At 40.1% G+C, this 11,681-nt stretch overlaps 1 pseudogene; it reads right to left on the bottom strand.

Moving 5' to 3' along the window:
- Window positions 1-905: 905 nt before the first annotated feature.
- LOC113888103 lies at window positions 906-2,593 on the bottom strand (annotated as a pseudogene).
- Between the last annotated feature and the right edge of the window lie 9,088 nt (window positions 2,594-11,681).

Raw genomic sequence — 11,681 nt, 5'->3', positions numbered from 1 at the left:
TCAGAGTCCTACTGCGACAAAGGAGCTCTCCCAACAGAGCTAACATATCCAGTACCTCATCTGGTCCACTCAGCAGATTGTGAGGCAAGTTTTATTCCCATTTCACAGATGACAAGACTGACCTTTAGAGCACGTGGATCTGTTGTAACTGTCAGGTTGATTCCTCTAGCTATGAGTCCTAGATGTAATGTTTTACTTATCATTTTACAGTCTGACAACAGGAATCTTCATTGCCCTCATAAGCTCACTGAACATTTCAATTTTTTTTTATCATGTATTGATTTCTAGGAATTTTTTTATTATGACAAACATCATTTAAGAAAAAGTAGAGATGAGTGAGCAAAGACAGGAAAAAGAATCACACATGTTGGGAGGAGCCATAGGATGGTAGAGGACCCAGGAGAAGGGCTGCCAGTGCCCACTGACGTGGTTACAACTAGGGGAAAACATCGATGGACATACTTGTGGAGGAATGGCATGGAGGTACCATCTGAGGATTGGACTCATCTTTGAGTACAGGCAAGACCTATTTTCTGGCTACAATGCAGGAAAAAACTATCACCTAGTTTTTAGTTTTCATGGTTTTCTCTGTGCACAAATGCATTACGCAAACATTTACTACTTTTACAAAGTGAAGAGTGTTAGTCGCTCAGTCATGTCTGACTCTTTGCGATCCCATGGGCTGTAGCCCACCAGGTTTCTCTGTCCATGGGATTTGCCAGGCAAGAATACTGGAGTGGGTAGCCATTTCCTCCTTAGGGGGATCTTCCAGACCTAGGGATCAAACTCAGGTCTCTCGCATTGCAGGCAAATTCTTTACAGTCTGAGCCACCAGGGAAGCCCTTTTACAAAACTGGTTTGATACTATACATTTGGTTCTGAAAAGTGTTTTTTTATTGCTCTTTTTACAGTGTACCATGAACATCTCTTCCATGAAAGTGAGTGAAAACCCCCTACTGAAACACAGAGCACTGTAGTTGGATCAAATGGCTGCTGGTAAGGACAGTGACACCTAAGCAAAGTATCAGCTTGAGGATAAAACACAGAGCCTGACAAGTGACTGCCAGGGAAAGCAGGGTCAGTGATATTCTCATCAAAGAAACCAGAATCAAATGCCAAGGCATTAAAGATATGGGATATCATGTATGCCCCTTTGGCTCCTCCCTTCATTCCCTTGACACCCCATTGCCCCTTGGGGTGAATGGATCCTGTACATTTCTTTTGTATCCAATGAAATCCACCCATTTTCTGTCTTTTCCTTAGCTCTTGAAGCTGAGCCGTTGACAGATCTTCACATTCTCTGATTATCTCCTCACCTCCCAGATGCCTTTCCTGTAAGTTGTCCTGATAGTCCTTGGGGGAATCCTGTCCGTTTTTCTTTTTGCCTTCTGGGGCACATAATCTTCAGCAGGGCGCTCTTCAGCAGCACGTGACTGGCTCTCTGACTTTGCCTGGGACTCTGGCTTGCCCTTCTTGAGTGGGTTTCCCTCAGCTTCGAACTTGCCCTGCTTTTCTTTCTTCCCCTCATCTGCTGGTTGTCCCTCATGTGCGGGTTGTCTCTCATCGTCTGGCTGTCCCTCATTCTGGAGCTCTCATTCCTATTCTGACTTCCCCTCCACTTCCGGCTTTTCTTTCTCATCTGACTTTCCTTCATTTTCAGGCTCTACTTCATCTTCTGGCTTTCCCTCACTTTCCAACTTTCCTTCATTTTCATTGCAGTTTTTCCATGTTGAGATGTCCCCTCCTTTTCCTGTCCTGGGGGATGAGGGTGGAAGAGACAAAGAGGAGACAAGGGAGACTGAGGGCTTGTGTGGAAGGCAGGTCTGGACAGCACTGGCATCTCACCCGCGTCAGTGGTCCTCTGACCTGGCCGAGCCTAGTGTACCTTCTGCCTACCCTTTACCCCACCATTCCTCCTGCACTGACAGCCAACCATTCCGTGGCAGGCCCTGCCACCTTGTACCATCCTTTAACGTGGCAGGGAGGGTGTATATTATATCTGGTGGGGGGATGGGAAGTGGGGCCCTCAAATGCTGCCCAAGCTGTGCCCCCCAGCCCCATGCCTATCCAGTGCCCTCCCATTTTTCACTGACTTGCAGGGATTCTGGCCAGGTTTCTCCTCCTTTTCTAGCTTTGCAGAGTGTTGGGAACAGACATGCAGACCTGCAGACAGAAGACAGAGAGGGACTGCACGGTCCATGGGCTGAGGTCCCTTTCCTGAATCCAGGCCCTCCTCATCCTACAATTTTCCCCCTACCTCTCCTGCATCCCAGCTACCATTACTTTTCAGGCTGCAGGCACCAGACCAGGATGCTTTCCAAACTATTTTGGGTCTCTGTGTCTTCCTCCCGTGCAAGCAACCCGCCGCATCCCCACCCCTTTATGTGAGGTCAGTTATTTCCTCCTGGGCTCAGGTGTGAAAGGGAATTATTTTCAGAATTTGTCTACGTTTCACCATTGCACTGCAGGGGCACACACCCCCCCCACCCCTGCAATTTCAGGCTCAAAAATGGGGGGAGGGCACAGAGGAGGGCCGTCGAGGAGGATACGGGGCCACCTGCCCACGTCGCGCCTCACCGTTCTCCACATTCATCTCGGGACCCCCTCCTTTCTCCCCGTCTCTCCCCGCTGCTCCTGAATCTTAGTCCCATCAGCTTCCACCCCTGCCCAGGACGCCGCAGTGGCCACCTTGATACTGACCTGTGGCGCCCAGACCAGGTCTGCACCTCCTCGGGCTCGCCTAAGCCCTCTCGCCCCTCGCCGGGGCAGCTCTGGGAACTGGTTCTGCGTGGGCAGGGCGGGCATGGGGGCTGCTGTCCACGTCAGCGCCCAGCCGGTCATGTGAGCATCGCATCACCTGAACCAGGTCCCCCACCCCACTCCCTTGCCCCCAGCCCAGAGGGACCTGACAGCTCCAGAAGGTGGAGGCCGGCAGAGGGTGGTGGTTGGAGAAGGAGGCATTACCGATAAAGCAGGAGTGGAGAGGCTTCCTGACTGCACGTGCTTTACCTGGAGCATCTCGGGTCCTCGCTCAGCATCCCTCTGAGATGCCCATTAGCCCCACTTGCAGCAGCTGATCACAAGGAAGGTACCAGACTTGGCCTAGAGCACCACATAGCCCCACAGCCCGCTTTCAAGACTAGCTCCTCCTGACTCTAGAGCCCTGGTGCTGGTCCCACCAGGGAGCTGCGCTGCCACCTTGTGTAGCTGTGTCCTGAGCCTCAGCTCTTCTCAGTCCATGTGTTCTCTCTCCCTGACTCTGTCCGTTTTCCGTAAACACAGATTCCCAAATCTACATATCCAGGTTATTCCCTCCCCTGAATCTCAGACTCATTTTTGCTTTCCCACCAAAAATAAAGGTAAGTGCTTATTTCCCCAGTTTTCAACATAATATGACATACTTTTTAATTTTCACTGATAAGTGAGTAGTAGTATATCCATGGCATTTTATTTTGCATTTCTGTTTAATAGCAAATTAAATATCATTGTGAATTGTCTGTTCATGTCTTTTCCACATATTTTTCTTTTTAAAAAAAAAATATTTATTTTTTATTCATTTGGCCACACCATGTCTTAGTTGCAGCATGTGGGATATTTAGTTGTGGCGTGTGGGATCTAGTTCCCTGACCAGGGATCACACCTGGGCCCCCTGCATTCGGAGTGTGGAGTCTTAGCCACTGAACCTCCAGGGAAGTCCCTTTTCCACATTCTTCTATTGGGTTATTGCTCCTTCGCACTTTTCAAGTGTTCTTTATACATTATATTAGGCCTTTATTATAAAAGTTGCAAATATTTACTTCCAACTTGTTAGTTGCTTTATTTTTTTATGATGTATTTTTTCCATGCATTAAAAAATAGTCATATTTATCAGATTTGTCTTTTATTGCATCTAGATTTTTGACTCATAGTTAAAAACTCTTTTCCTACATGAGGTCAAAGAGGAATTCCCCATTTTCTTTTAGTACTCATAAGGTTAACTGTATTTTTCTTAAGGGCATCTATGGTTAAGGAGTAAAGGTTAAGGAATAAACCATTGTTAAATGAACTGAAGCTTTAGAAGACTCAAAGCACTAGAATAACAAAACTCAAAGTCCAAGTTTTATTAAAAGGGAAGGAGTTTCCTAGGAACTCCAGATGTTTCACTTTAAGGGTAATTATAAACTGGAAATAAACTAGCCCTCACAAAGTCTTTTAGCTTGGCTTTGCAACATCTAGGTGGACTGCTACTGCTAAGCCACTTCAGTCGTGTCCGACTCTCTGCGACCCCATAGACAGCAGCCCACCAGGCTCCCCCGTCTCTGGGATTCTCCAGGCAAGAACACTGGAGTATGGTGCCATTTCCTTCTCCAATGCACGAAAGTGAAAAGTGAATGTGAAGTTGCTCAGTCGTATCCAACTCTTGGCAACCCCACGGACTGCAGCCTACCAGGCTCCTCCATCCATAGGATTTTCCAGGCAAGAGTACTGGAGTGGGGTGCATTGCCTTCTCCGTCTAGGTGGACTAGTAAAGTTTAATTTTTGAATATAGATTATGGTGGTTTTAGACAGAAGTATCCTTATGGGCCTAACCAGTGCAAACAAAATCTTCTTTGGAGAAAGATTCCATCATCCTCAGCCTCAAATTATTCCAACAAACAGCTATTTAAGTACAATGCCCATACACAAAGATAACCAGAAAAACAAAGAAAAGAGACATCATAGATAAGAAGCACTATAGGCAATAGACAACAGAAGCAGATACATTAGCTTTGAATTATTCAAATTATCAGATACAGACTACTAAACCACAGTGCTTGGCATCATGAACTCAATGGACATGAGTTTGAGCAAACTCTGGGAGATAGTAAAGGGCAGGAAAGCCTGGCATGCTGCAGTCCATAGGGTTTCAAAGAGTCAGACATGACTGAGTGACTGAACAACAAAACCACAATGCTCAGTGTATTCAGATAAATAAAATCCAATCTTGAAAATTTCAACATGGAACCATAAAACCAAAAAAAAGTAGGGAAAAAAGAAAACTCCAAAACTGAAAAATAACAAAGCTGAAATTAGAAACTCAGTGGATGGCTTTTAACAGCAGATTAGATGCAATTCAAGAGAATTAAATAACTAGAAATTATATTCAGATGAAATTATCTGGAAGGCTGCACAGGTGGTCAAAAATATGGAAAATACAGACAAGACAGTAGGATAAGGTCTAATACATGTTCAATTGGAATTCTAAAAGGAAAAGAGAAATGGAACTGTTCAGAGGCAATCTTTGAAGATTTAATGGCTGAGGATTTTTCAAAACTGATGAAAGATATTGATCCATAGATCCAAGAAGTCTAACAAATCCCAAGCAGGATAAATAAAAAGAAGCCTGTGCATAGAATACATAATAGTGAATTTACAGAGAATTCAAGACAAAGAGAAAATCATAAAAATAGCCAAAAAGATAGAGTATGCCTCAAAAAGAACAAAACTTAGGCTAATTACTGGCTTTGCAACAGCAATGATGAAAGCATGAAGATGGTGAAGTGACATCTTTAGTATCTTGAAAGAAAGTAAATACCAACCAAGAAAATAACCAGCAAAAATACCCTTCAAAAATGAAGGCAAAATAAAAGCTTTATAAATAAACCAAAACAAAGAGTTTCTAGCAGCAGTCAGAAGCCAAAGGAAATACTCAATTCTATGGGGCATTTTTCAGATAACAGGAAAATGATCTCAGATGGAAGACTGGGGATGAAGGAAGGAAAAGAAAGCAATTAAAAGGCTAAATATCTATCTATAAATTTAAATCAATACTATATAAAATAATATTATCTTGTTAATTCGTATTGACAACACAGGAGTCAAGAGGACTAGAGTAAAAGCATTTAAAGTTCTGGCATTATCTAAAGAGTATGTATAAGTATAAATTAATGTTAGCCTTTAGTAAGTCAAGACTATATGCTATAATTACTGGATAACTATCAAGGAAGAGTAAGAACGTAAAACTTCTAAGCTAATAGAGGGGCAAAAATAAGAAAATAATCAATCCTAAGGAAGAAAAAACTAACATAAACCAGATGGGGTATAAGAGAAGGAATGTGGTGCAATGGTTATATCCAGTATTAATAGCAGTAAGTACATTAATGTAAATGGTTTACATGAAGCAATTAAAAAACAAAGATTTTTGGACTGGAAAAACCCAACTATATACTATTTACAAAAGACATATCTGAAATATAAAGATACATAAAGACTGAAAGTAAAAGCATAGGGGAAAAATAACATGAAAACACTAACCAAAAGAAAGCCATTATAGTTAAATTAATAACAAAATAGACTTTAAAGCAAAAAGCATTACAAGACATAAGCATCACTTAATGATATTTAAAATTTGTATGCATTTATTAAACAGACCTCAAAATAAATAAATCTGACAGAACTACAAGAAGAAATTTAAAAAATACCTTCCATTTCAGTGTTAACACTCCTGTCTCTATAACTGTAAATATTTAAAATGTTGAAAGAAAAAAAAAACTAACCTAAAATTCTATGTCCAGTATAATAATCCTTCAAATGTGGAGGAGAAATAAAGACTTTCTCAGACAAACAAAAACTGATGGAATTCAGCATCAGCAAACCTTTCCTTCAGGAAATGTTAAAAGATTTTCTTCAGGCAGCAGAAAAATGGTGCAGGCCTGCAGCTCAGATCTACATAAAGGAAGAGCATTGGAAATGCAATAAATAAAAGTATAATGAAATCTTTTGTCTTATTCTTAATTGATGTAAAAGACAACTCTCTATCTAAAGTAATAAAATAACAGTGTATTAAGTGATTGCAGGAAATGGATGAGTGAAATGAATAATGAACACTTAAGGTAACTGTACTACATATAAGTGAAGCAGAACAGTGTTATTTGAAAATGTTCTTATTTAAAAATGTAAACTCGAGGAAAATCATTGAAAATTTTTAAAGAAATATAATCGATACACTAAGAGAAGACAAGTGGAATCATGTAAAATAATTAAAACTAGAGAAGGCAGACTTCCTTGGTGGTCCAGTGGCTAAGACTCCACACTCCCAATGCAGGGGACATAGGTTCGATCCTTGATCAGGGATCTAAATCCTACATGTTGCAACTAAACTGAAAGATCCCATATGTCTTAACTAAGACCTGGTGCAGGCAAAAATAAACTAGAGAAGGCAGAAAAAGAAGCCTCTGGCAACAAATAGAAAACAGTTATAAACATGGTTGATACTAAATCCAAATATATTGAGTCATTTTAAATATGAATGGTCTAAATACATCAACTAAAGATTGAAACTATCAGAGTGAATTAAAAAAAACCAACTATATGCTGTGTACAAGAAGCCCACTTTAAATATAGTGAGTGTGTGAAAGTGAAAGTTGCTCAGTCATGTCCAACTCTTTTGAGACCCCATGGACTGTAGTCCATGGGATTTTCCAGGCCAGAATACTGGAGTGGGTAGCCTTTCCCTTCTCTGGGGGATCTTCCCAACCCAGGGATCGAACCTAGGTCTACCCGCATTACAGGTGGATTCTTTACCACCTGGGCCACAAGGGAAGCCCAAGAATACTGGAGTGGGTAGCCTATCCCTTCTACAGGGGATCTTCCTAACCCAGGAATCCAACTGGGGTCTCCTGCATTGCAGGTGAATTCTTTACCAACTGAGCTATTAGGGAAGCCCTGATAAAGAGTGAGAGGTTAAAAGTAAAGCAACAAGAAAGATCTGTACTAAAAAAAAAAAAAAAAAAAAAAAAAAAACCTGGACGAAAAAAGAAAGCTGGAGTAGTTACATAATTTCAGACAAAGCAGAACAAGGAAAATTATGAGAGATCAAAAGAGGCACTGCTGCTGCTAAGTCACTTCAGTCGTGTCTGACTCTGCACGATCCCATAGAAAGCAGCCCACCAGGCTCCGCTGTCCCTGGGATTCTCCATGCAAGAACACTGGAGTGGGTTGCCATTTCCTTCTCCAATGCATGAAAGTGAAAAGTGAAAGTGAAGTTGCTCAGTCATGTCCGACTCTTTGCGACCCCATGGACTGCAGCCTACCAGGCTCCTCTGTCCATGGGATTTTCTAGGCAGGAGTACTGGAGTGGGGTGCCACTGCCTTCTCCGAAAGAGGCACTACATAATGACAAAGGGATCAATTGTGAGCAAAACATATAATAATCCTAAACATGTATATGTACATGACAAAGTGTCAAAATATATGAAGCAAAAACTGATAGAACTGAAAGAAGAAACAGACAAATCTATTATTATAGTTACAAACTTTAATGCCCTCAATCAGTAACTGACAGATTAAGCAGGCAGAATATCAATAAGGATATAGTCAGAGAAGGAAATGGCAACCTACTCCAGTATTCTCGCCTGGAAAATTTCACGAAAAGAGGAGCCTGATGGGCTACAGTCTATGGGATCACAAAAAGTCAGACACCTAACTGAGCACCTAATACATAGTCGACCTGAACAGCATTATTAATCAACGTGATTTAATTTACCTTTATAGAACATTCCATTCAACATTCAAGCTCATATAGAACATGAGCTCAAGAGAGTCCATAAAACCCACCTTAACAAATTTAAAAGAATAGAAATCATAAAAGTATGCTCTCAGTAGAATTAAACTAGAAATCAATAATAGGATAGATGGCGAACCCAACTAGTTGGAAATTAAGCAACACATTTCTAAATAACACGAGTCAAAGAAGAATTCTCAACAGAAATTTTAAAATGCTTTGAACTAAATGAAAATACAACATATCAAAATTTCTGGGGTAAAGCAACAGCAATGCTTAAAGGGAAATTTCTAGCTTAAACGCATATATGGAAAAGAAGGTTCTCCCATCAATAACCTATGCTTTCTTCTTAGGAAACTAAAGAAAGAAGAGTCATTTAAGCCTGTGAAGTCGCTCAGTCGTGTCCGACGCTTTGGGATCCCATAGACTGCAGCCTACCAGCCTCCTCTGTCCATGGAATTTTCCAGGCAAGAGTACTGGAGTGGGTTGCCATTTCCTTCTCCAGGGGATCTTCCCGACCCAGGGATCGAACCCGGGTCTCCCTCATTGTAGGCAGCCTAGTGAAAGTGAAAGTTGCTCAGTCATGTCCGACTCTTTGTGACCCCATGGACTGTATAGTCCATGGAATTCTCCAGGCCAGAATACTGGAGGGGGTAGCCTTTCCCTTCTCCAGGGTATCTTCCCAACCCAGGGATCGAACCCTAGAGCAAATAGGAAAAAAGAAATAACTAGACACAAAATCAAAGGAAAGTGAAAACAGGAAAACAACAGAGGAGATCAACAAAACCAAAAGTTGGTTCTTTGAAAAGATAAAATTATTAAATCTCTTATGAGGGTAACCAAGAAAACAAGAAAGACTCAAATTAACAATATCAGAAATGAAAGTGGGGTTATCATTCCTGATCCCATGGACATTAAGGAGGTAATGAAGTAATACTATGAGAAACTCTATGCCTACAAATTAGGTAACTTAAGATGAAATGGACTAATTACTCAAAAGATACAAACTCCTAAAACTCACACAAGAGGAAAAAGATAGCCTGAATAGTTCTGTATCTATTAAAGAAATTGAATCAGTAATTAATAACCTTCCAAAGATAGAAATCACTAGGACCAAATTCTACCAAACATTTAAGGATCACCAGTAAACATTTAGAAATCACCAGTGAATTCTCCCAAACATTTAAGTTAGAAATAATACCAATTCTCCACAATCTCTTCCATAAAACTGAAGTCGAGAACACCTGACTCATTCTGTGAGACCAATATTACCCCAATTCCAAAACCAGATAAAAGATACTACGAGAAAGGAAAACTACAGACCAATATCTCTAATGGATACAGACACAAATCCTCAACAAAGTATTATAAAACTGAATCTAATAATGTATAAAAAGTTATGTGCCAAACAACTGAAATTTATTCCAGGTGTTTAAGGTTGATTCAACATTTGAAAATCAATTGATATAATCCACTACATGTTAACAGACTAAAAAAGAAAAATTAAATGATATTATCTGATACAGAAAAAGTATTTGACAGACTCCAACAACCATTCATGATAAACGCTTTCAACCTGGGAGTAGAGGGGAACTTCTTCCACTTGATAAAGAATATCTACATGGTGACTGAACAACAAAGACTACAAGAAACTAACATTATACTCAGTGATGAAAAAGGAGACACTTCACCTGGAGTGTCAGGAACAGGGCAAGGAGGTCCTTTCTCATTGCTCTTACTGAATATCATACTGGAAGTCCTAGCTAGTGCATTAAGACAAAAAAGGAAATAAAAAGTGTGCAGATTAGAACTGAGGAAATAAATTTATCTCTATTTGCAGATGACATGACGGTCTATGTAGAAAATGCCAAAGCACTGACAAACTCCTGGTCACAAGATCACAGGATATAAGTTAATATATAAATTTAATTGCTTTCCTATATAACAGCAATGAACAACTGGAATTTGATATTTAAAAGTGCATTTATAACAACATTCCCACAATGCAGAATGTGACAAAAGACTCTAAGTATATCACAAATGCATGAAACAACTTCACTGAAAGGGATGCAAGAATAAGGCACTGATACAGGTAACTTTGGAAATGAGTAGAGTCTGTTAAGATTAAAGACAAAATTTTCTCTCTATATATTTTAAAACATATAAAGATGTATATATATGTACACACACACACACACACACACACACACATATATATATATATATATATATATATATATATATGGAGACAGACAGAAAGAGATGCATATATATCTTCTTTATCAACTGAAAGGGCCTAGAAGCAATGATATCCAAATGGTAGGGTGTACACTTAACACCTAAATCTTGGTTTTTAGTACCAACCAAAGGTACCAGGGTCCCTTGGAGAAATGGTTGATTCTAGGATTTGGGCGGGAAATATGCAAAATATGACTAGATCATTTTATAGCACCAAAGTTTTATAAACATACACATACATGTACACAATGATGGGGGTATGTTAAATAGATGGAAGAGCCAACTGAAAGAACTTCCAATGGCCAAAAGTGGAAAAATTTGAGCAATGAAAATATATGTAGTAGTATTATAGCCCAAAGTGTATTAAATAAATGGGGAGAAATCAAATATGCAGAATTCCAAATAAATGTTGGAGATACTCCATCTTCAACAAGATTGAACATAACACTGCAGTCTTTTAAGTGTAGACTGTGCAGAGTGATTTTCTTGCAACGAGTATAGTCTAGAAAGGGAGAAATAAAAGAGTAACTTTACCATGTAGAATCCTGAGAACACTACTTCAGCCAGGTGACCAACATTAACATAAACAGTGATAATATTGATAGTATGTACCTTTTATATGATTCCATTTTGCCTGTGTGATCCTCTTCCCAAAAAAGCACTTAACACCTGTCTAACCATAAGAGAAAAATCAAGCAAACTGAAACTGCAGTACACTAATCAAAGTACCAGACCAGTGCTTCTCAAGTGTCAAGGCATAAGAAACAGGGAAAGTGTGAGAAATTGTCACAGCCAAGAGGAGCCTAAGGAGACATGATGACTAATTGTAAGATGAAGACCTGGATGGGATCCTGGGACAGAAAAAAGACATTAGGGAAAAACTGAGGTACTCTGAATAAAGTATGTATCTTGGTTAATGATA

This window comes from Bos indicus x Bos taurus, chromosome X (genome assembly GCF_003369695.1).
Source record: "Bos indicus x Bos taurus breed Angus x Brahman F1 hybrid chromosome X, Bos_hybrid_MaternalHap_v2.0, whole genome shotgun sequence".
NCBI lineage: Eukaryota > Metazoa > Chordata > Mammalia > Artiodactyla > Bovidae > Bos > Bos indicus x Bos taurus.
Note: the sequence above shows the minus strand (reverse complement) of the source record. Positions and strands in the feature narration are given on the sequence as shown.